Source organism: Adiantum capillus-veneris, chromosome 8 (assembly GCF_014529385.1).
Source record: "Adiantum capillus-veneris isolate H3 chromosome 8, ASM1452938v2, whole genome shotgun sequence".
NCBI lineage: Eukaryota > Viridiplantae > Streptophyta > Polypodiopsida > Polypodiales > Pteridaceae > Adiantum > Adiantum capillus-veneris.
Genome location: NC_140938.1, coordinates 101,422,894 through 101,447,245, shown reverse-complemented (window position 1 = coordinate 101,447,245; position 24,352 = coordinate 101,422,894). Strand labels below are relative to the sequence as shown.

Below are 24,352 nucleotides of genomic sequence, written 5' to 3'. Positions count from 1 at the left end.
TACATACCATCGCGCGCGCACACAGATTGTCACTCTCTCTCTCTCTCTCTCTCTCTCTCTCTCTCTCTCTCTCTCCCCCAGAAACGGGACGGCCCGCACCTTCTTGCATTAGTCTGGTCTACAGCTTGCCCCCTTTCACCCATTATAACTTGGTCGTCAAATCCTCCTAATTCGAAGACTTCAGAATTGTAGCGTCGATGCAGCTTCTCCAGCTTTGCTTGACTAGTGTCGATTTAAACCGTTCAAGTACCAAGGTCAAGCTTGCTACAAGCTATGTAGCAGGCAATGTTGTTTCTTGAGCATCTTTCGCACGTCGACCTGCAGATATCACAGTACATCTAGAAGGTGTTGATTATTAATGGGGACTTCTGTCAACAACTGGCTTTCCTTCTCGTTGTCTCCTTACTTGAGGAAAGATCCCCTGCGGAGGAAGCTGCATCTGTCGCTCATCATAATGCTATGCATGGCACAGGAGGTGTGTACAGATCAGGCACTCACCTCAACCTTTATCAAAGCAGCGATCATGATCATCATCAACACCAACCGCCAGCTCAGTTGCATGCGGAAAGTGTGAGCTCTCCTTTGAGTTCTGCCTGCTACAGTAGCGGCTGCACATCCGCTTCCTTATGCTTTGCTTATTTACCTGCAGAAAATCACGGCTCCTTCACCTCTCAGATGCTATATTGCTCGCATCAGGCCACATTCAGCAGGCACCAGTAGTCATGAAGCTGTCATAGAAGCTTTTCCCAACTCGTCCTCTTCATCTGGTAAGCATTCATGGTCGTTTAGCAATTTCTTATCCTCATTTATCTGCGTCAGTGTAAGTAGCGACTCCCTGAAGTAAGTGTAATTAGTGACTCCTTGATCACGCTTCTTTGAGCCTTAATTATTCCTGCCTCTTAAATGAAGAGATCGAACATCCACAATGCCTACCAACAATGTGCATGCAGTTTTCTTGCTTCCGAAAATCGATTATTACCTTTGCGCGTTGCTTCGCGAAGCTCCTTCACTCTCACCATGTTTTCTCTTCTGGCCTTCTGTAGTTATCTCTCGCATACACAAATCTGTCCTTATGCCGGCTAAGCTAGTTTACCTCTTGGTTGTCCTGCACCTAAGGTTCGAGGCAGCTCATGAATTAAAGGGACTTAGCAAGTATTTGTACATGCAGAATGGCCTCACTTTAAAGCTTTGGAGTAGTTTGCACCTGTGCAGCCGCACTACGTGATGAACACAGGTTTGGTAAATATGGTAGGAGGCAACGGCAATGCAGGCTGCGATTTAGAAGATCGTCACGATCCTCGTCAACACTATTTCCAGGCAGAGGCAACAAGTCATCCGAGTAATATATTGGCTCTACAGAACTTTGGTGTGCGAGTGAAGACAGAAGATGGGCCTAAGTTGGAAGACTTCCTAGGATCTGGAGGGCCAGATTATAACCATGCGGGAAATGAAAGCATGTACTATCATCACCCTCATGACCATTCCACACTGGAGGTAATTGGGATCAACATCAACTCCACGCCCTTCCCCACATCATCATCTTCATCACTGTCATACAAGCAGATACCCCCCTCCATCCATGTTGTCAGAGCTTCTGGACCACTCTATAACCACAATGCAGACAGTCTACCCCAGACAAGAGCAGTTCCACTCCTTTATCATTACGATGTACATTCAAGCAAGTTTCTTCACTTGCATGGCCATCAACCCAATCCCACGGCTAACTTTCTTCATTTCCCACCATCGCTGCATCCTCAAGCTCCTTTCGTGGTTGACAATTTGTTGACGACAAGCGCTGTTGCAACGAGACATGGCTCCATGATTATGGAGATTTGAGGAGTGCATTAACGCTGTGGAGAAGACGTGCGAGTTTACGTTGCTGTCACCTGACGCTTCCGCCAGCTCGTGTGTGGTTGCAGCTCGTCTCTTTTTCAATCTCTGACAGGAAGCCCTCTTCTTGGCATTGCCCAGCTCTGCTTGCCACAGTGCAAGCTCTCTCTTCGCTACACACACGCGTGCGCGCATATCCACACGCCCTTTCTCTCCAACATGCACCCGTCTAGAGGTAAGCACAATTCCATTAGATCAGGCAAGCATATTGGCATTTTATCCCCACGCAAATCCTACATTCTTGCTGAGTTAAATCTTTTCAAGCTTTAGACTACCTCTCTATCCAAAACTTGTACCTTATTTGTATGTCTTTGAGTTGCTCAGCTTAGCTCAATCTTCTTTTTTATCCTTCTAGACCAAGATCATCATCATCATACAAAGCCAATTATGGATTGTGCGCTTTCCAATTCAGCTGTATGACAAATTATGGATCATTAATTTCAACTCAAACCAATTAAAACATAAATTCTAGTGGCCACGAGGGGCTTCTTGGGGCTTAATCAATGCTAATTTGAACATTCTGGAGAGATATATTGGGAGCTCTTGTTAAGAAGGGCACTTGATTTAAAGATGATAGAGATGGAGATGGAGGAGGTGCGATCAGAGGAAAGAGCTATGTATGGGCAAGGAGGTGGTGCAAGTGAGGAAGGAGTGTTGTGCTCAGGGGGTGCGAGCGACGAGGGCTTTGATGACGAGTTGTCTATACTGCTGCGCCACACCAAGGTCATCGTGATAGGCAATAATCGAACAAAATCTGTTCTAGTTGGCCTGCAAGGAGTTGTGAAGAAGGCGGTTGGCCTTGGAGGCTGGCATTGGCTGGTACAATGCCATGACATTATATCTCATTGCATTATCTTGGGAAGGTCTGCTTCTGCTTATTTGCTTTGCTGTGTTGCATTGTCTTGACAGAAAAACAAACATCCCCCATACCACCTTTGTCAATCTTTGAAGGCCTCTCTCTCGCACCTAAATTCCACATTTTAATTTTCATGTTTAGGGTTAGATTTTATTCTGCCTTTGAAGTAAGCATTCTCTCAGCTGCATTCATCTTTAAACAAAAAATTACTAATCATCTCTGCAGGCCATCGTGACTCCTCACCTTGTTTTAAGTGCTTAAGGGAGCCCTAAGGGCAGCCAAGGCGAATAGCCTAGTGGTTTAGGTTGAGTTTCATAGTATGTACGTGATGAGTTCAAATGCTACTCATTAAGGTTGGTTTTAAATGGTGATGTGCATGGAGTATGGACACTTGCAATGGGTTTTGTCTTTGCTTGGTTGATTTTTTTTTCTTTTTTATTTTTAAATTTTTTTTGGGGGGTGGGGGGGATGATTTTTATGTTTTTCTTTTGTGCAATACTCACAAACTTTAAGGTGTGTGGGATTTTTGTGATTGTGGTTGAGGTTGCATCACCTATCTTGTTGGTGTGCTTCGATATGCGCGGAGGGGGGGGGGGGGGGGGGGGGGGTTCCTTGTGGATGGTGGTTGTGTATGGTCTGTCCAGTGTTCGGAAAAAGTGTGCCTCAGCTTAGCCTTGAGCCGGTTGCAAAATCAAAGTAGCCGGTTGAGGGGAGGGCAAGAAGGAGAAAATTCCGCTTATAATACATGGAAAATAGTGTAATTTTGCAAAAATATTGGCTAGTATTGTAAAATTTCCGATTCAAATTTGTCTTGGAGGGATTTTTGTATGTTTGTGAAAATGATTTTTGCCGAACACTGGGTCTGTCCTAGTTTGCCACCGATCAACTTGAGGTCGGCAAGTGGTAAGTACGCTCTTCATGATGGCATTGATAGGCCCCTTTAAGTCTATGGTCAATGCTTTGCTCTCCGCAAAAGTGTGAAAATTTTCCCTTCTTTTTTGGCTTCTCATATCCTATTGCTCTTTGGTGGCGATGCAGGTTCTCGATGGTAGGTGATGGAGTCTCGGGCTCCTCCCTTGAGAGTGGCAAAATGTCTTCCTCGAGCTTATTATGGTGATGGTCATGATGGTGCGGCTCCCTTGTTAGCTAGACATGTGGTATTTTCAATGGTTATCTTATGGCCATGATGTAATTCTTTTTGGATGCTCTTGCACTTTGACTATGGGGAGCTTGTAAAGGTAAAGGCGATGTGTTCTTTCTCGCCATTCTCACAAGTGTGATTGGAGATGTTATATTAACTCAATAAAGAATGTACAATGGACCTCAAGCACTACATGTGCCTTTAAGGTTTTGGGCTTTCCAAATCTGCTTCAGAAAGCAGTATCTGGTAAGTTGGGTGCACACCACAATTTCTTCGTTTTGGAATCTTGTCCCTCTCAAAAGGAGACTACTCTTAAAGAAAAGGATGTTCCATGTCCTTTGCATCCATTTGCAGATTTTGGTGGCAAGACCCCCGCAAGGAAAAGTAGTCTTTAAATTGACGCAAGGGATCCTCTAAAGCTGCTTTACATGCAGAGCACGTGTTAGTGCCAATCCCTCTATCAAAAATCTTATCCCCATGGTCCCCCCCGCAACACCTCCAAGTGAATATCTTCATCAAGCTTGGCCATTTTGCCTCCCAATTATTGTTAATACTCTTGTGCCACTTCTCTTTTGACCAATTGGAAGAGTGAAGTGAACCAATCCACTTTAAAAATCATCTTGTTATAAGTTCCCAATGTAGTGAAAAAAAATTGTTCTTGGGCCAATGCCAAGCTTTCCAATAGATCTCTATCCGAGTGGTAGGCATCGCACAATTGCATAGAACTTCTGAGGCCTTATCGATCAAAAGTCTTTCGTTTATATTTAGATTATGGTGTAGTATCAACTAGTCCACATCCCTCTAGCATAAGTTTTCACTGTCCTCCTCCTAGCTTGGAGAGCCAAGGGGACCAGTGTAGGAGGGAGCACCTGAAGTATCTGAAGGTCTTCCCCCATTCTAGTGGCGATGCCACTTTGCTACACTTTCTTAGTGACTCACCCATGTAGCCTCCTAGCTTGGAGCTAGCATTTTGTCACGTACTTTAACCTCCTTCCATGGGCCTCCTTGTGAGAAAGCTCTACTTTGTCAATCATATCCCCAGCCATGACTGCCCAACCCTACCTTTGATTTGTTAAGGAGATTACAAGCGTTGCACACATGCATTCATCATGCAATGCGGGTCAGATCCCAATCCACCTTGGGTCTCACCACCCATTCCCATTTCCCCCATTACCATGGACTCGCGTCTTTTGTGATATTTTTCCATAGGAACCGTTCGATGGGTTTCAAAATTCTTTCCAATTGCATATAGCCATTTTCCAAAATTGATGAGACAAAGGATATGCAGAGAATCATGAAGCAATTAATCACAGTCACTTTGTTGTGGAAAGGGAGGAGTGTAAATTCCCACCTTTTCATCTTGTTGTTAATTTTTTGGGGGACCTAGTTACGGTTTCCATCCCTAACAATGCAACAAGGTGTCTCAACACTGTGCCTTTTGAAATAATCTCCCCCGACCTTTTGGCAGGGTCAAACAAGTCATTTTGAGTGAGTGAAATCCTTGGGGGTGCACTATTAAAAAAACCCTTATATAACATGCATTTTGGGGGTATTTGAATGAATAAAATGACCCCTTATTTTAAGATTTAAAAAAAAATGGAATATAAAAATCTTTTTTATTAACGTATCTCTTATATGAATATGATATTTTGTTGATCTTTGACTCACTTGGAGGGTATGCATTGACATTTGGATGCATGACATATTGTTAATAAATCTTAGTAAAACCAAGGTTGTGGTGTTTCACTAGAATTTTTGCATTAAAAATCCTATTGGACTCACATGATACATTAACATGATTACATAGTGCACCCCCTAAGGTGAAATTAGTTTTGATTGTTCAATGCTACACTTAGAGTGTGATGCAGTTGCAAACATTTGGGCAATCTCAAGTTCTCTTCTTAGGTTTTGGGAGTTGGCTTCTATGAAGAGAAAGGAAATGTTTGCAAATAGTTTCACTAGTAATTGTTTGCCCCCTGTTAGTGAGAGACCTTGAATCTGCCCTTTTGCAGCACTATCCTTGACCAAAGTCACAAGAGGATGTGAACCAATTGTAAAGAATACAGCTTGGGATTTGACTTCTTATTAACTGATCCGACCTCAGTTAATAGAAGTTTCCAAACACTAAGCCTAACAAATGCACATCAAATAAAAATACGCAGAAGCAGTGAAGGTTGGAGTTACACATTTTCACATTTGCCCAAAATGGTCGTGTATTGTAAATTCTCAATTTATTTCAAGCCATTGTAATATTTGTAATGGGTTATGAGCTCAATAAGAGTTACAAGCTATAAAGAACAGTTCAGCTAGTGTGCCTAGGTTGCAGATTCAATAAGTTGTGTAGCCCTAAAGGCACTGGGTGCTTGATTAGCTTAATCTTAACTAATTAGTGGTTAATCTTTCTCTAATCTTGTGTGACTGCCCTCTATTCTTTGTGTGTGTATGTAGGTTTTATTGGAGTCGTGCGCTCCTTGCCGCACTGTCGAAGCAAGGGACTTGCCGTTACACCGTGTGCGAGCCATAGACGGCTCCAAGCACACAACTAGCTTAACTAGTAAGCTCAAAAGAGGGCAATGATGTGTCACTCACCGCTCTATGCTCCTGCTGTGGAGGATTCCTCGCCGCGAAGAAGAAGGAGACGCCGCTACGTCGTGCTCAACCGCTTCACCGCCGTCGTGCCGCCGCAATGCTCGATTGCACTCTCTCTCTCTCTCTCACACACACACACACATACACACACACACAAGGAGGTGAAGAAGAAGAAGATGGAGATGGAGATGGAGCAAGAGCACTCTTCTATTGCACAAATGAGAGAATGAGTGAATTTTAGGTTTAGTTGGCTTTTATATGAGCTCACTGTTAGAAAATAAGACGTAGCTAAATAGATAATTGAGTAGATTACTTAATGGAGAGAGACAGATTTATATACACGAGATTATAGAGTAGAGAGAGAGAGAGAGAGTACACACGATATACGTGGTTCACCCAATGTGGGCTACGTCCACGGGAAAGCAGCCACTCAATGGCTTTAGTACTTCAAAACAAGAAGTAGTTTACAAAGGGATTATACCCTTAATGGAGCTCCCGCCTTGCTTCACTCTCACCACCTCACACTCACCTTGTTGCATCAACTTCACACTATGAAATGTGTGTAGAAATGGCCTCCTTTTATAGGCCAAAAGGGCTGCCCTCTCTTATGAGAGACAGCCATGTGTAGTCGCCCTTGTGCGAATAAGTCCAAATCGGACCCTCCAATCCGCCCATGTGTGGCCGCCCTTGAGAAGACAAGCCCGCTTTTGAATTCGGCCACCGGCCACCGGCCAACCGACCGGTTGTTTTCCGACCACTTTCCGGCCGCCGTCCGGCCATAATATTCCGGCGAAAAAAAAAGTCTCGGGGGCCTCCACCCCCGAGGCCTTTAAAGTTGCCCCTGATTCTTGTCCGTGAAAATTTTGGTTTCCGGTGAGTGATTTTCCTTCACGCACGATGGCTTCTCCTCATAATGGGGGCCTTACAAATGTGCGCTTTTACCACAGAAAATTACAAGGGTAAATCAGGCTCCATACTTAACACTCACCCCATTCACACTTGGGCGCCCATGCTTAGCCAACTAATCCCTTGAATGTCCCAGTTAGAGTGCGCCTCTCATCGGCGATCACTCTTACCCTTTTCCTATTGGTCCGACAAGCCCGGTACCTGACTCTACCAAATACATAATATACGTCCATCGTAGGTGATGGGGTGTCCGTGAGCCGTGAGGGTTAACATGCCCCCCTTCCTGATGTAGATTCCGTCCTCGGAAGCTATTGAGTTGAAGCTCTTTCGTCGAGGTGGAAGAGCATTTGAGATGAATGTCCTTAGCCTTCTTCAGTCACTGCAAAATCAAACAACATTGGCATAGTAATTGCATTCTCATAAGTGATTAAAAAGCATATGCAGTTTTAGGTAGACAAATTGATTGGTAAAAGAATTTCAAACAATTTGTCAGCAATGAAAATTAAATTGCTATGTAATCAAATGCATAAACAGATGTAAAGGTAAAAAATTAAACAAGTCTGGGGTCGCTAATTTGACAGTCGAAAGGCACTAGAGATCGAATACCATGGGTAAGCTTCTTAATTTTCTATGGTCAATTAAGTTGTTTAATCGCGAGAGCCAAGTATTCATGTTCGAGGGCTGACTAGAGGCTATATCTAGAAGACCTTGTAGTTAAGCTACCATAAAAGGAATTTCTCATGAAATCATCGCTTGACTGATTACTTTTTCTTTGACCCCCCAAAGTCTTTTCACAGTGATTCAATTTTGATGTGTCTGCTTATTTTGTATGCCTTGGGTTTTTTGCTTTTCAAGTAAAAGCGTCCATACTGGGAACCTCTAGGGCTCTAGTACCATAGGCAATACATGTGAGTGAAGTACCAAATCAAGCTGAGATTTCTCTTCTAGCTTAAGATTTTACAGTGTGGCACTTTGATTTTTTGTTTGTTCATTTTCAACATTTTAATTTTGTAACTTTGGGGGGTCATATAACACTGATACACCTCCCTAGGCTCATCACACTAGTAAACTCCCTTTATAATACTTAAGGTAAAGGTCAATAGGGTCAAGCCCACTAGAAAGCTTTAGTACATTTCACACAATGCTGCCTAAATCGGATTAAGAACCTAAGTAACCATTAATTATTAGGAAGGCATTCCCCATGGTATTAAGAGAAGATTTCTAACACCTAACTTGGTCAAACTAGTTTGTCGGACTGCTTGATTTTTAAACCTAGACAAGTGATTATGACAAAAAATTACATTGAATTAAATGTTTGATACTAAGCAACTGCGGTGAATATTAGGCTACCAATCACAATTAAAGCTGACAATCATAGATGCAAAAAAGATAAGGGGAAATGCTAATGGACAAGAAACACCTGTTTGTGTCGATGGTCGCGCTTGATTTGAAGAGTGAGTTGAGATAAAGATTCCATGAAGGTCCAAATCCTACCAATAGCAACACGCTCCTGTACACACTAGGAAACAAAAGGAATACCTCCAGGAGGCACATTAGTGGAAAAAGGTACCAACATTTATTGAACACAACAAAAAACATAAGGAATTCTAACCTAATTATTTGCACTCCCCCTAGAGAGTCAAGGGAATAGGATATTGTAGAGGTTGGGGGAAAACCCTAAGGCTAAACCCCTATCCTCGTCGTCGAGATAAACAAAGTCATCATCCATGAGACCATATGTGCCATCCGTGTAGTCGTGTAAATTTTCTTCTTCATCATAGGTGCCCATGTTTACTAAGAAGGTCACTAGACGCCTATAGTCATCTTGGTCAAAAGGGTAGGCTTGTGCAATGGGAGAAAGGCTCTCTACTAAGTATGGATCAGACGTGGTCAAGAGACGTATCAACCATTCTAACTCCTCAAAATTCCTCTCACATGCTAGCGTACCTATCAAATCCCATTCACATGCAAGCACTGGAAAGACCATGTGAAATATTTGTGAAAAGTAACGAGGATACCTCTCACCCAAGGCAGGAGTGGATGACTCTAGCATACTAGCCATATCTGTACACGCAAATAGATGATGGTTAGAGTGCAAATATTACAAGGGTCGTGTTCTTGTTCATAATTTGTTTTTATGATTTGTGTTATGGCTCTTGCTCTTTTACTTTTTTATCTTGTTTTTGTGAGTATAAGGCTTTATATATACATTCCCTAAGATCGGAGATTAAGAGGTCAGGGAGAAAGGTTGAGAGGGAAGCAAGTGAATAATGGATGTCCACAAACACTCCCCCCTTCCTTGGGTAGATCATACCGTTTGAAATGATGTCGTCACCCTTTGAAACCAATTGTTCCAGTTGGTAATAGGTGAGGATTTTTGCCATTAGTTTTCTATTACCCTAGGTGCCTCGTCAAGTTGCAAGGGTGGTAAGGTACTCTCCCAGGATCGAACTTGAAGTGGTTCATCAGGTGATTCTTGAACACTGGGAGGTGTGGATTCTTTTGTAGCTTCATGGAGGTCCACTACTATAGATGGAGGCTGTGTAGAAGCTTTTACCTCTATGGATGTATTACATGAGGAGCTAGAAGCTTCATGGAACTCCCCCCTTCCTGAGCTAGGTGGAATAAATTGGTTTTGCCTTGGAGCCCAAACTAGCTTTGGACTAGGTGTGTAGCATTCTGTGATCTTTCCCTTCCCACGGTCTGCCATTGGCTTTAGCGTTACACTGTTTGACTCATATGGGTTTGTTGTCGATAGGGAAGGACACATTTTATGTTTAGGTACCCAAATTTTCTCATTTCCATCATAGTAGCCTTGGGCTTCTAATAGTCGTTTTGGAATCCATCGTGATTTGGTCTTGAATCTCCTAGAGCGCGCTCTTGGTTTTCCGGGGAAATTTTTTCTTGGAATGGATGGGAGGGTTGAGGTAGTTGGAAGTAAGGCCTTGGGGACCCATTGATATGTACTCTTAGGTCGTGCAGGTTGAGAACTTGCAATATTACGCGGCTTGCTGCAACTACAAGTGTTGAAGTGCTAGATTCATGGGTAGCCGACAAAGACGAGTTAACCACCTTGGCTTGTGAATGTTGGCTATCCTTCAACTTTTCTAGAGTTTGCAACGTAGGTGACTTTGCTTGAATGATAGGGGTAAGAGTCGGTGGTCGCGTCGTGACACTACCAGTATCCCAATCAATAGTGCATTTGGTTGCCAACATCTACGTGCGTCCCAGGTTTACGTTGCCTTCCATAGCTCCTGCGGGCATGACTAGAAACCTCTGCACTATGATTCCATTGTCATAGACAACAGGGGTCTGAAGGACTCCAAGAATAGCAGTTTTCTTTTTATTAATGCCCTTGACTTGCATCGTACTCGGGGATAGGGTCGGTTTCCCTAATTGACACCAAACTCCATAGGATAACAAATTGTGTTTAGCTCCCGTATCTAATAAGGCATTGTATAGTACTTTCCCATAGGGGCTATTTAGCTCAATTGGGTATCGTAGGGGTGGCTCAGATTCTAATGAGTCGTCATCTGTGTCCTCGAAAAATGCTTGCGTGATTCCCAAATTAGCCTCTCGTTGGCGTCTAAGACGTTGTTGTCGTTCTCGAGCCTCAACTCTTGCTTGGATTTTTTTAAGCTCTGCTTGTTCCTTGGCAGCCTTCTTTTGATGGATGGCTTGCAACTCTTTCTGGCTTAGAGGATCATAATATCTTTTGAATTTACTCGCATTAAGGAATTCAATGGTTTCAACTCCATCTAGAGTCTCCACACGAATGGTACCCTGCGGAGTAATTTCACACACTCGATATGGTCCCTTACCAGTGTATTTCAATTTCTTCTTTTCATTACGTACCCCGTACATAAGAACTTTATCACCAACCTTGATGTCTTTATCCTTTAAATGGCTATCAAACCACTTCTTTCTCCTATCCTTCTCCACTAGAGCATTTCGCACAACTAATTGCCTCTCTTCATCTAGCCTTTCCAGGATATATAATCGCTCCACTAAGGGGTTACCATCCCAACCTTCTTGAGAAGCTACTCGAAGACTAGGAATGACAAACTCCCATGGCATAACTGCTTCTTGACCATACACCATCTTAAACGGTGTGCAATTAATAGCAACTTTATACGCAATATGATAAGCCCATAAAGCTGATGTAAGCTTTAGGTCCCAATCAGTGCGATGAGCCTCGACTGTCTTTGTCAAAATGGAGATGAGAGTTTTGTTGGTACTCTCAGCTTGGCCATTTGCTTGGGGATAATAGGGTGTAGACTTGTGGTGAGATATCATGAAGTTTGATGTGAGTTCTTTTATTACTTCATTTATAAAATGAGTTCCATTGTCACTCACAAGTTCAAAGGGGCATCCAAAACGTGTGATAATGTTCTCAAAGAGGAACTTAGCTGTTGTTTTTGCATTCGCCTTTTGTGTTGCTTTTGCTTCAGCCCATTTGGTTACATAGTCGGTAGCCACAATGATATATCGTGATTGCGTGTTACGTGCAGCCGGACTAATCGGTCCTACAAAGTCTAAGCCCCACTTTTCAAATGGTTGGGTTACCTTGATGGGATGTAGAGGCATCCTATCCCTTCTTTGTGGCTTGTTGTAGCGTTGGCATTCATCACATCCCTTTGCAAAAAGTGATGCATCTTTAAACAGAGTGGGCCACCAATAGCCTGACTGTAAGATCTTTCGGGCAGTCAACTTTCCTGAAAAGTGACCACCAGCTACGCCCATGTGTGCCTCTTGTAGAATATATAAATACTCATCCTCGCGGGCACAGCGTCTAAGAACATCATCTTTTCCTCTCTTATAGAGAGTTCCAGCCAGTAAGCAATAGGGTTCGCATTCCTTGATTAATTTTCGAGCTATATCTTTTCGCAGTTCTTTGGGTGGAAAACCATTAACTAAGAAGTTAACAATCTTTTCACTCCATTCAGGCATTGTCTCAACAATGAACAAAGGAGTATCAGGCAATTCATCATCAACCCCCGTAGAAGCTTTGCCATTAGGGATACGAGATAAATGATCCGCCATGACATGTTTCCTCCCAGGCCTCACAACAACGGTGAAGTCAAACTCAAGAAGAATTAACAACCATCGTGTAATTCGACCTGTGGAACACACCTTGTTTACCAAATATAGCAATGCTTGATGATCAACATAAAACACAAACTTGGTAGCAAGAAGGTAATAGCGAAATTTCTTTACTGCGTAAATCATAGCTAGACCTTCGCGCTCTGTAGTAGTGTAGTTCATCTCGGCATCATTTAATTGGCGACTTGCAAAGCTAATAGGGTAGTCCAATTTATGTTCTCCTGGTTGAGTTAGAACACACCCAATAGCAAAATTTGATGCATCAATATGCACATGAAAAGGTACATTCCAATTAGGTGTTCGCAGGATTGGAGCACTTGTTAGGGCCTTCTTTAATAACTCATAAGATTGATGACATTCTTCCGTCCAGTGAAACTCGATAAGAAGCTTGTACAATGGACGCGCTATCTCAGCAAAGTTTAAAATAAATCTTCGATAATAACCAACATGGCCCATAAATCTTTGAACTCCTTTATAGTTTGTAGGTGGTGGCAAATCGGCAATGGCTTTAATCTTACTCTCATCTGTGGATATCCCGTTCTTGGACACTATATGCCCTAGAATGACTCCATGCTTAACCCAAAATTGGCATTTGAAAGGGTTCAATGAGATGCGATAAAATCTGCACCTTTCAAATATTTTTCGTAGATATAACAAATGCTTCTCACAAGAAGAATAAACACAAAGGTCGTCTAGGAAAGCTTCACAAAACTCCCTTAGAAATTCTTTAAACGCAATGTTTATTAATCGTTGGAATGTAGCAGGGGCATTTGTTAAGCCAAAATCCATAACACGAAATGCAAACACTCCAAACTCTGTGATAAAAGCAGTTTTAGCTTGGTCCTCTAATGCAATTGTGATTTGATTGTAACCAGAGTACCCATCTAAAAAGCTATAAGCTTCCTTGCCCGCAACTCTTTCAAGCACATGTTATGAATATGGCAAGGGATAATGATCTCTCCTAGTGGCTGCATTAACTTTCTTGAGGTCCACGCGCACTCTTAGTTTCCCATTCTTTTTTGGCACAATGACTATTGGAGAAACCCATTTTGAGTGCTCAATAGGGTATATGAATCCACATTGGATAAGTTTTTCAATCTCCTCTTGTACAATTTTGGCGTACTTAGGATTCATTGGATAGGGTCGTTGCTGGACGGGTTTAGCAGTGTTGATCATGGGAATTGTATGTTGCACCACAGAAGGTGGAACGCCCTTCATGTCATGATATGTCCAAGCAAAGATATCCTTGTATTCCTTGAGGAGCTCCTTAAGTACAGCCTCTTCAGTTTCGGTAAGGTCTTGAGCAATAAAGACTGGTTTAGACTCCTCACCTGGTTCTGCTAATTCTATCTCTTTAACTACCGCTGGACCATCATAGACTCCACTGCTTCCATTGGTAGGTATTCGTTGGGCTTTGGCATACACAACCTTTCTCTCCCCCGTGGTATAAGATTTAAAATGTTCATGAGCCGTATGTAAGTCAGTAGGCTCTTGTCCTGACGGAGACCTTTCTTTTAGTTCTGCCTCCTTTTGCTGTTGTGCTAACTCTCAGTTTTGACGTCTTCTTATAGTTCGACTCAATTTCGGCTCTGTAACCTCCAATAGAGTGAGGTCAATGGGTCGCGGGCTGCACCACATGACACTCTGGAGATGTTCACCCCAATTGTCTACTAGCTTTCGATGAGCATCACATGCCCCTAGATAGCTAAGCCATTCTGCAGTAGATCTTTCCTTGTTTATCCTAGCTCTCACATTTGCTCGATATCGTCGTCTCTTATATGACCTTTGTTTCTTGTTAAGGTTTTGATTTTGGTAAATGTTTGAACTCGACTCGCTTGATAGGTCTTCACTTGTATCTTCTTCACTCTCATATAAATTACCATAGATGGTCGTACTAGACCTTGAGTGTTCAGTTTCTATACTTGGCTCACTCGATGTTTCCTCAGGTTCTGAATCCATTTCTCCCTGAGATTCCGTTTCTGATGTGTATTGGCCTGAAGCCTTTGAGGAATCATCGGTTTCACTCTCAGGTAGGTGTGCCTCTTTCTTATCATCGGATGTTACATGCGCTACACCTAACATGTTTACTGGTGCAATGTGTGGTATCTCTTCCCCATCTGGTGTTACACAGGTTGTTCCTCTAGCTCCCCATGTATCTATAGTTGCCGCTAGGTGTACCCAATCGACATTGTTTGACTCAGCCATTCCGGGTAGGATATCCATATAAGGAGAGTTCTCCCCAATATCCGTGTCTTCGTTACACGTGTAACAATACTGTAATGGAGCTGAGTGAATTGTTGTGTCTGATCGATTATCAATGATGAATTTATTTCCTAGAGGATGCGTTCAACCACTTAAAAGATCAACTCAAATGACAAAGTCTTGGAACTGTAAGTAGACGTAGTTTTTGGACCAGTCATGCACCATTTTTGCTTCCCTCATGAATGGACGCCCTAAGATCATCTCAAATGACATAGGATGCTTGGAAAAATCCATAACAATGAAAGTTTGCCTTACCTTGTGTCCCAAGACCTTGATTCTGAGATCCTTTAGCATTCCAATAGGAGTAACAATAGATCCATTAGCCATTTTTACCACTACGCTTGTGGCTTCAAGGTGAGGTCGCCCCATAGACTCCCAACAACTCTTTGTCACCATGCTGACTCCCACACCACCGTCAAGGACCCCCTTTACAGTTAATCCTTTAGTAGTGATTGGTAGAGTAGCATTAGATTCATCACCTCAAAGTATTGCCCCAACTTGTTAACAGGTACTTCAATTACAGATTCATGTCCCGCTAGGTCAGATGGTGGTGCTAAATGTTCCTCATCATTCATTACTGAGTCAGGTTTGTTCATATGTGCAAACTGTGGTAATCCGGCCTGTAATTCTCCATTGAGGAAGGCTCAAAGAGCTGAGACTAGCTCGAGGTCTTTATATAGTTTGGACATGATGGTGGTTCTAACTTCTGAAGACATGAAATCCATCAATTTGGCAACATTTAATGGCATCTTGTGGGATGTAGGACCCTGACAAGAGAATGCTGAAGATGGAATCTCCACTTCCTCAAGGGGGTCGAAGAGCTGAGACTAGCTCGGGGTCTTTATATAGTTTGGACATGATGGTGGTTCTAACTTCTGAAGACATGAAATCCATCAATTTGGAAACATTTAATGGCATCTTGTGGGATGTAGGACCCTGACAAGAGAATGCTGAAGATGGAATCTCCACTTCCTCAAGGGGGTCGGGTATTCCCTCACCAAACATTCTCTCTAGTAGGAAAGGTGTGTGTCCACTTTCAGATGTCCTACCCTCACTCTCTTCCCGAATGATACTGGGTATAGCTAACGGCCTGTAGTTCTTGTGAGGTTGAACTTGTGTGGGAAACACTGTGTCCGACATCTGGATATGTTTGGGTTTAGGTTCTAATGTTCGTTGAGTTTCTTCCACCAAACCCCTCAGTTGTTGGACTCGTTCAATTTCCACTGTTGGGTTTGGACAGGTTCCAATCTTTCTCTTGCAATCCTCATTTTTCGTCTCTCGTGGCTTATCTTGGGGGTTCGCAACTGGGTGGTTTAACTTTGAATACTCTTTTGGTGTTCGTCGTAATTCCTTCTCGTGATCCTCCTCACTGGCTTTTCCCTTTGTAGTAATAGTTTTGGTCTCCGTGGTCTCTATCGAATCTGAGTCATCCTCAGGGTCATTCATATACATGGGATCCTCTCCTATCCCTATGTTAGTCTTTGAACTAGGTTTTGAGCTAGAAGCATTAAGGGATTTCTTTCTTCGTGTTTTCTTCTTTCTCGCTCGGCCAATGGATGCAGCATCTCTCTCTTCGAGGATGTAATTTTGCTTTTGGAGCATCGACCGTGTGAGTGCATTCACTGGTGCTATGTTTATAGTTGGTGGTGTCCCATCAACAATCTCTATTATGTTCAATGGTGTGATTTTTGGTGCGTTTGGATTGTTGGGACACTGTGCGATCAAATGATCTATGCCACAACGATTACAAGTGAGTATTGGCATTGCCAATGCACTCCCTTGACTTGTTTGCATTAGTGCAGCATTCTTTTGCATTCTAATGGGGCACTCAGCTACTCGATGTGGTCCACCACATTCGTAGCACTGAAGAGGTGGTCTCCTGGCAAAACTATTAATGTTTTGGCCTCTTGCTGCTAGCGCAGTAGCTTGATATACCGGTTTGATTTGTCCCCAATGGTCTTCCATATAGTACATGGGACACTCCTCAAGCATGTCGACTCCATAGGTGATACTAGAGTCTATGTCCTCTTCGCAATCTACATAAGTATTAGATGACTCGCAACCTATTTGGTTCATAGGTGTAACTCTTGGATGAGGGGGTTGCGGTCCTAGCACTGGAGGTGGCAACGGTGTGGTTTGGACCACATTTTGGGTTCTAGGGACCATGTGCTGTAATGGCAACTGTTGCTCCATGGGTGGGGTAGGCATCAATGCAGGAACTCGAGGTGAGTCTGCCCAAGCTATAGGCGGTCTATTTTCCATGATGCGTTTAAGCATTAGGCAATCCTTTGATTGATGGCCATACCTACCACACGCGTTACAAGTCCCGTTAAACTTTACTCTGAAAGTAGGGCATTCACTCGTAGTATGTGGGCCCAAGCAAATTGAGCACCATTGTTGCTCCCTTCTTGGATACATATGAGTGTTTTGTGGAGCACGATTACCCCTAAGGCTTTCTTGGATGGCCTTTGTGAGATCTGCCAAAGTCATCTCAGATATCGTTTGCTCTTTCACGATTGGCTTTATCTTCATTGGCTCATGCCCTGATGCTTGCGAGCTACTAGACTTCGGCTCGGCAGACACTCGTTCTCCTGCAATCATTAAATTATCCTCCAATTGGATTGCATTCATGGTGACTGCTTCCCAAGTAGTGATACCTCTAATGACTAGGCCATTATAAATACTTTCATGTCGTAGTCCCCTAATGAATCTATCGAGCAATTGGTTGTTGTTGAATCGCTCGTTTGGATTGCATCGAGAATTCAAATTCTTTAGGCGACTAATGAAGTCTCTCACGGATTCACCTTCTTCTCGTTGGGCTTTTTGGAGCTGAGAGGCTACACCCCAAAGTACTCCCTCTCGTATGTATTCTTTTAAGAACAGTCTCCTAAGAGTAGAGTAGATCGTTTTCTCTTCTACTCTTAAGGTTCTATACCAATCTCCAGCCTTTTCGCTTAGGGTCAAACTCAAAGCCTTACACTTATGTAGCTCATTGTGCTCTTCCAAGGAATCACACACATGTTCAAAGACTTCCATATGCTTTCTAGCATCTCCGTCTCCACTGAATTTCTGTGTGAGCTTAGCTACTTGAACTGCCTTGCTCCTAGGCTCTCTATCAGGTGCACTACGCATGTTTTCCGCAATAGAGCGACCGATAGTTTGAGCAAATGCTGCCAAATCTCCTATTTGAGCATGTATAATGGCTGTATGTGCTCCTGGAACCACATGTGAGATGGGAGTTGGCCTTGGCCTTGGCATACGTGCGGCTCTTGGGTCCCAAATTTCGTATGGTGGTGTACCAGACGGTGGTCCAAAGTTTACAGGCGTGGCCCTAGGCATAGGGGGTGCCTGATATGGCATGTTATTATTAAATGGCATGGCTCCACTTGTATAAGAGCTTGGATAATTCCATTGTGGATTGTAAGCTCTTGGAATAATCGGAGGTGTAGGAGCTACATGAGGCTGAGGTACGACAGGTGCACATGATTGATACATACATGTAGGTATAGTTGGGGGCACTGTGCTACTAGGCATCGGCGCAGTCCTAACAAATGAACTCCATGGTGTACTTCTTGTCATGCTCACCACTGGGATATGCATGGTAGCCGTAGTGTCATTAAGAGAAAGATGAGCTAGATCTGGGAAGGTAAAGCTGCCAGTTGTGGGCTCAGATTGTACTGAGGCTTCTGGCGAAACAACATATGGAGGATCAATGGGGCTCACTGAGGGAGTCTCCATTTGTGACAGGGTTGGTTGGTTGGCCTTTCCCGTATCCAAGAATCTCATTAGGCCTGTTGAAGGCATGTTGATCCCTGTGTTCTGTCTTTCTAACTTGACAATCCTATGGAGGACATCACAGACTTTCTGTTGTTGCTCATCTATGCTAGTAGAACCCGATGTGGATTGTATAACATCTAACCAACCCACATGATAGGTGTGTCCTGTGTACCGATCAGTTAAAGATTCTGCTTGTAGGTCATACTCCCAATTTTCGTTTAGGAATATCCCATCTAGGCCTGGCGTGCTGGAGGTTTCCCTCAAGGTGGAAGCATTATTGCTCCCCATAGCTTGCCCCTCCGTGACTGCTACCTTGGGAGCAGTCGGTTGCTCGACTGGCATGATTGTTGTCATAGGAGCCTTTGCTTTCAGGGCTCGAATTTGTTCTAGCCCTCGTAGGTTCTCAATTTCCCTCTCCCTTGTTGCTTGCATATAGCGTTCGATCTCTTGCACTTTGGCAAGACTCCTCCCATCGGGTAGTAAAACCTCAGAGGGAGATAGTCCTAAAGGATCAGGAGGTGCAGTGGATGGAACATTCACATGCACACTCTCAAGAAGCATAGGGTCCATTTTAGGCATGAATGACGAATTTACTTCCCCACTCCCTTCATTTATTTCATTAACCGCATGTTCGGAGCGAGTAGCTCTACTAAGGGTCTCTTTTAAGCGGCTAAACACGCTGGACCCGGGCCGTGGGCCCATGGCATGCATGTCTTGACTTGAACTATCAGGGTTTGGTGTAGGATACCCCTCCATGACTTCGTAGTCAGAGGAAGAATCACTAGACGCGATATGAGGATCTTGGGTCGCGCTACCTTGAGTCCCGGCCGAAGGTCCAGAACCTAGGGTGGAGGAATAATGGGTGCCCGCGTAAATGGAGGCACTACCAATATGCTCGTGCTCTAACACTCGTCCAGAGCGTAGGCTCATATGACTTGGATCCCCTAGAAGTGTCAGTGAGGGCCCGTGAAGGCTGTTCACCTAGTAATTTTGGGTGTTTTGCAACCCAAGTCTTTTCTTATTTTTTGATTTTTTGGTCCTTTTTTTTTTGACCCAGCTATAAAATAGAACATATGATAGCTCAAAACGAGCGTCTCGGTCAGAGGGACGTGCCGTGCTTTACAGCCCTCTGTTTGGTCACTTTATGCCCTCGGAATCCCTAAAACCGTCAATTTCTAGTAGGGAACTAGGCCCAAATTAGAAAGTCTAAGGGTGCAAGTGGGAAGAGAAGGGAGGAGAGTGGAGGACTTGCCCCACATGCTCTCATTCCCTCTTGAGGGGGTAGGGTATATATATAAGAGTGAGTCTAGTATATATCATAAGACTGAGGCTTGGGCTTGGGCTTGGGGAAATGATCCCGATCCCGATCAAAATTTTAGTGTAGCCCCCCAGTCACTCACGCTCAAATATTTTCGGTTTCGGTTTTTATTATTATTATTATTTTTTTTTTAATTTTTGAAGGCGATAACCGCGCGCGGTTTCGGTGACCCTTTCTTGGCCACACACTCTGTCACCTACCTAACCTGCCAGTCAACAACTCACAAACAGCTCACTACCTTATCTACTTACTAACAGTGCTGCTAACCACTGACTAATCTGTTAACTGCTTACTGACAGTGAGCTAACTGTCCACCTACTTCCTCTCTCACTACCTTGCTGTGCAAACACTGTGTGCAACCAAACCTTGACAGAAAACTGTGTATAGACTGTGTGCAAACAGAAATTGCTAACTGCCTACCTACTTATTCATTCACTGCAAACAAGCTAACGACTACTAATTGTGCAAAGACTGTGTGCAAACAGAAAACACAACATTATGCAGAAATCACAGAACTTGCAGACAACACAGAAATTAACAACTTGCAGAAAAACAACTCATTCCTCTTCCTCTTCCTCTTCTTTCCTACTACAAACAACTCATAGGAGAAGCACAAAGTGCCTCTTGGGCTTAGTGCAGGGCAATTCCCCGGCAGCGGCGCCAAAAATGTGCACTCCTTGCCGCACTGTCGAAGCAAGGGACTTGCCGTTACACCGTGTGCGAGCCATAGAGGGCTCCAAGCACACAACTAGCTTAACTAGTAAGCTCAAAAGAGGGCAATGGTGTGTCACTCACCGCTCTATGCTCCTGCCATGGAGGATTCCTCGCCGCGAAGAAGAAGGAGACGCCGCTACGTCGTGCTCAACCGCTTCACCGCCGTCGTGCCGCTGCAATGCTTGATCGCACTCTCTCTCTCTCTCACACACACACACACACACACACACACACACACACACACACACACACACACACACACACACACACACACACACACACACACACACACACACACACACAAGGAGGTGAAGAAGAAGAAGATGGAGATGGAGATGGAGCAAGAGCACTCTTCTATTGCACAAATGAGAGAACGAGTGAATTTTAGGTTTAGTTGGCTTTTATATGAGCTCACCCCATTCACACTTGGGCGCCCATGCTTAGCCAACTAATCCCTTGAATGTCCCAGTTAGAGTGCGCCTCTCATCGGCGATCACTCTTACCCTTTTCCTATTGGTCTGACAAGCCCGGTACTTGACTCTACCAAATACATAATACACGTCCGTTGTAGGTGATGGGGTGTCCGTGAGATGTGAGGGTTAACAGGAGTGTAAATGCTCAATAGATCTGTGTGTGTACGCTTTTGATTAGTGTGTTTCCATGGTGGGATTAGTGATGTGTGTGCCGTTGTGAATAGTGTGTTGCATGATGGGTTTAGTGATGTGTGTGTCATTGCAATTGTTAGTGTCTGTGATTGGATAGATTTGAGGTGAAGAGAAGTGGATGTGGAGATTGCCAATCATTGTGGCTTAGCTCCTCCATAGGTTGAGAAGCACAGTCACCATTCGTGCTGCCATGATTAGCTTACTAATCTAGTGAGTGTTTCCATGCCCTAACCGAGTGGCTCATCACTCCGGATTGACAATTATTGTTGGTCATTGGAGCTATGCTACCATGGTACCCCCAAGATTTAGTGCCATTGCCGGGGATCGATGGCCTACACTAGTGTAATTATGGCATGATCGGATAGGTTTCCTCACTAGTTTCTTCACTAATTTCACTTGTGTGTTTGTTGCTTTGTGAATTTTGGATGTGTGTGCATACAAAATGTGTTCAATTTCCCCTAATTTGATACCATATCTTACTAAATGTGTGCCTACACACTAATTTCACACTAACCTCTTGCTAAATTTACTATTTTTTACTATTTTACACACTAATTTTCTACTAATTGCATTAACATTTTGTGCTTATGCTTTGATATTTGCCTAATTAGTAGAGGCTTGGATTGCATTCTAACAATGCCAGCTTGTGCTAATCACTTGATGATTTGTTGATTTTGGAATGTAAGATTGGGGCTTGGAGCATCAATGATATTGGCCTACACATCGAGAAATCGACAATTAATGGTGCCATTGGATTCAAGACTTGTGCGGTATGCATAGTCATTATCAATTTGGTGATTTTGGACTTTTGATTTGCATGTTTGCATGCCGTCGTAATGTCAAAAAATTCCTAGAACCGAATGTGCATAAACTGGTGGTTTCATGTGCTAATGTGCATTGTTGATTTACTAGTGTCATGCTTGAATGGTCAATTGCAATTGTGTGCACTAAAATCAAGTGTGTGTGCATTCAAATTGAGTGTGTGTACGCTTAATTTTAGATCTATGTGCACTGTTTTGCTCTTATGTGTGCACGTAAAAACCAATGTGTGCTTGAGAATTTTGTAAATGTGATAATTGTTTTGTGTTATGTTCATGCTCAATTAGACATCTGTGTGTTCAATTTGCAATTTCAACATGATTAACACTTGTGTGTGCGCATCTAAATTTTGGTTAAAATTGCCAATTATTTGTGTGTGTGTGTGTGTGTGTGTGTGCATAAAAGTTGGTTAATTGCTTGGATAAGTGGATGTTTGATTGCAAGTTTGATGTGTGTAATGGTTAATTGCTGTGTTTTTGAGCTCAAAATAGGGATTTACACACTCTGATTGCGTTGTTAGCGGCTGGACACACTCAACGGAGGATGATTGCCCGGCGGGATACTATTTTCCTTTGTAATCATTCCTTAATTGAGAAGAAACTCTCATTTCACCTTTGTAAATAGTGGGGCTTGCAGAAGCTTCCAAATTGTATCCCATTTTTTACATTTAGACTTAGTAAATAGTTAAATTGGAACATTAGGGTTTGAGATTGTAAGAAGGTATTTATACCACTTTTGACCTCAATGCAAAAAACCTTTTGTCATTTTCATAAGTTTTGTCTGTGTGAGTTGAGCGTACTCTGTGTACGAGAGAGAGGGAGAGTTTATCTTGACGTGACGTGCACATCGGTGGTTGGAATCGAGTGCGGAGAAGTGCAGCGTGTTGCCTCTGGAGAGAGCTACGCTCCAACACCTACATTGCGCGTGTGCAACCCGGCCTCGCGAGAATGACCCGCAAGCTATTTCTGGTGATTCGATGAGCATATGATATCTGTTTTTGCATTCCAGTGCATTAGGCATGTTAGTTTCAGAAAACGTCGACCTGTAAATTTCGAACAGACATCCTACGCGATTCTGCACTGGGTGTTTAGGGTTGGGGTTTTGGGTCATGGACCTTATGGAGAGCGACCTATTGGCGTTAATAGGATTTCCCTCAAGTTCCGTAGCATTTCGAGAATGTGTGATGGGTATTTGGCTCTTGAAAGCATTGTAGGAAATCTCCTCTTGTGTACTCTTGAAGGCTGTAACTTAGACATTGGGTAGAGACCTCTGTAGGAAGTAGTCAATAGTCGGTCAAGTGTTGGTTGACACCCTATGCTTGCTTCCACGCGCCTGCGGGTCGAGCTTTGTCCTTAGATGACAAATCTTGTTAGGTGAGTTCTCGCTGTGCTGACGTCCGTCGCGGCATATCTGCCAACATTGGCGCCGATACTGGGGACGAAAACCCTAGGTAGGTGACTGAGACTAGTCCTTGAGGATAGGGATTCTCTGGCTTGCCAGAGTCTTATTTTACATTTAGATAGGATCAGAGGGTGGTGGACTCTCTAGGTTTTAGGAGGAGTCTAGGGAGTGAGTGTCTAGCCTAGATCCTTCGACATAGGTAGTATTCGGTAGGAGAGTAGGAGTTGGAGTGGTAGAGGTGGTGAAAGGATAGCTTGAGAGTCCAGGGAGTCCAAGAAGCAACCGAGACACCAAAATCACCATCTCACATGATGAGTAGGAGTAGGGTAAGTAGGATATCATGATTGCTGATCTAGAGCATCTTATGAATGTCTTATTTGGTGATAGGCTCATCAGAAAGTAGAAAATGCTAAGTAGGAAAGAATGGAAACTTGTGTTTGGAAGCTTTTTTGGAGTCCAAAATTTTCTGGGAGTATTGTGGAGAGGTATACAGAGCATAGGGAGTACTTCTGTCAGAAAAAATTTAAATTTTAAGACAGTAGACATACTACGCGTAGCATGTCTCCAGGGGGTTTTTGGCAGGGAATTTGGAGAAACTGAGGTCACTTGTGCGTTCAGAGGGTGGGTTTCACCCTAGTAACATATAGACTTGAGTGTTTTTCCCTTATTGGATTGCCCAAAAGCTAAAAGGCGGACTCAAAAAACGTAAAAGTTCAGAAAAGGTTTAAATAGAAAGAAATTTGCATATTTTTGCACTTGTAAGGCATATTGGCACTTGCTGAGAGCATAGGGGAGGCAAAGTAGCACTTTAGTATGAGAAAAGGAGCAGTAGACATCCTACGTGTAGGATGTCTATAGGGTGTTCTGGTGAGAATTTTGAAAATTTGAGTTGACTAGTGTGTTTAGAAGGT

The 24,352-nt window shown here is 43.4% G+C and overlaps 1 pseudogene; it reads left to right on the top strand.

The window, feature by feature from the left end:
* The first annotated feature begins 358 nt into the window (after positions 1–358).
* Positions 359–1,836, top strand: LOC147452649 (uncharacterized; annotated as a pseudogene).
* The last annotated feature ends 22,516 nt before the right edge of the window (positions 1,837–24,352 follow it).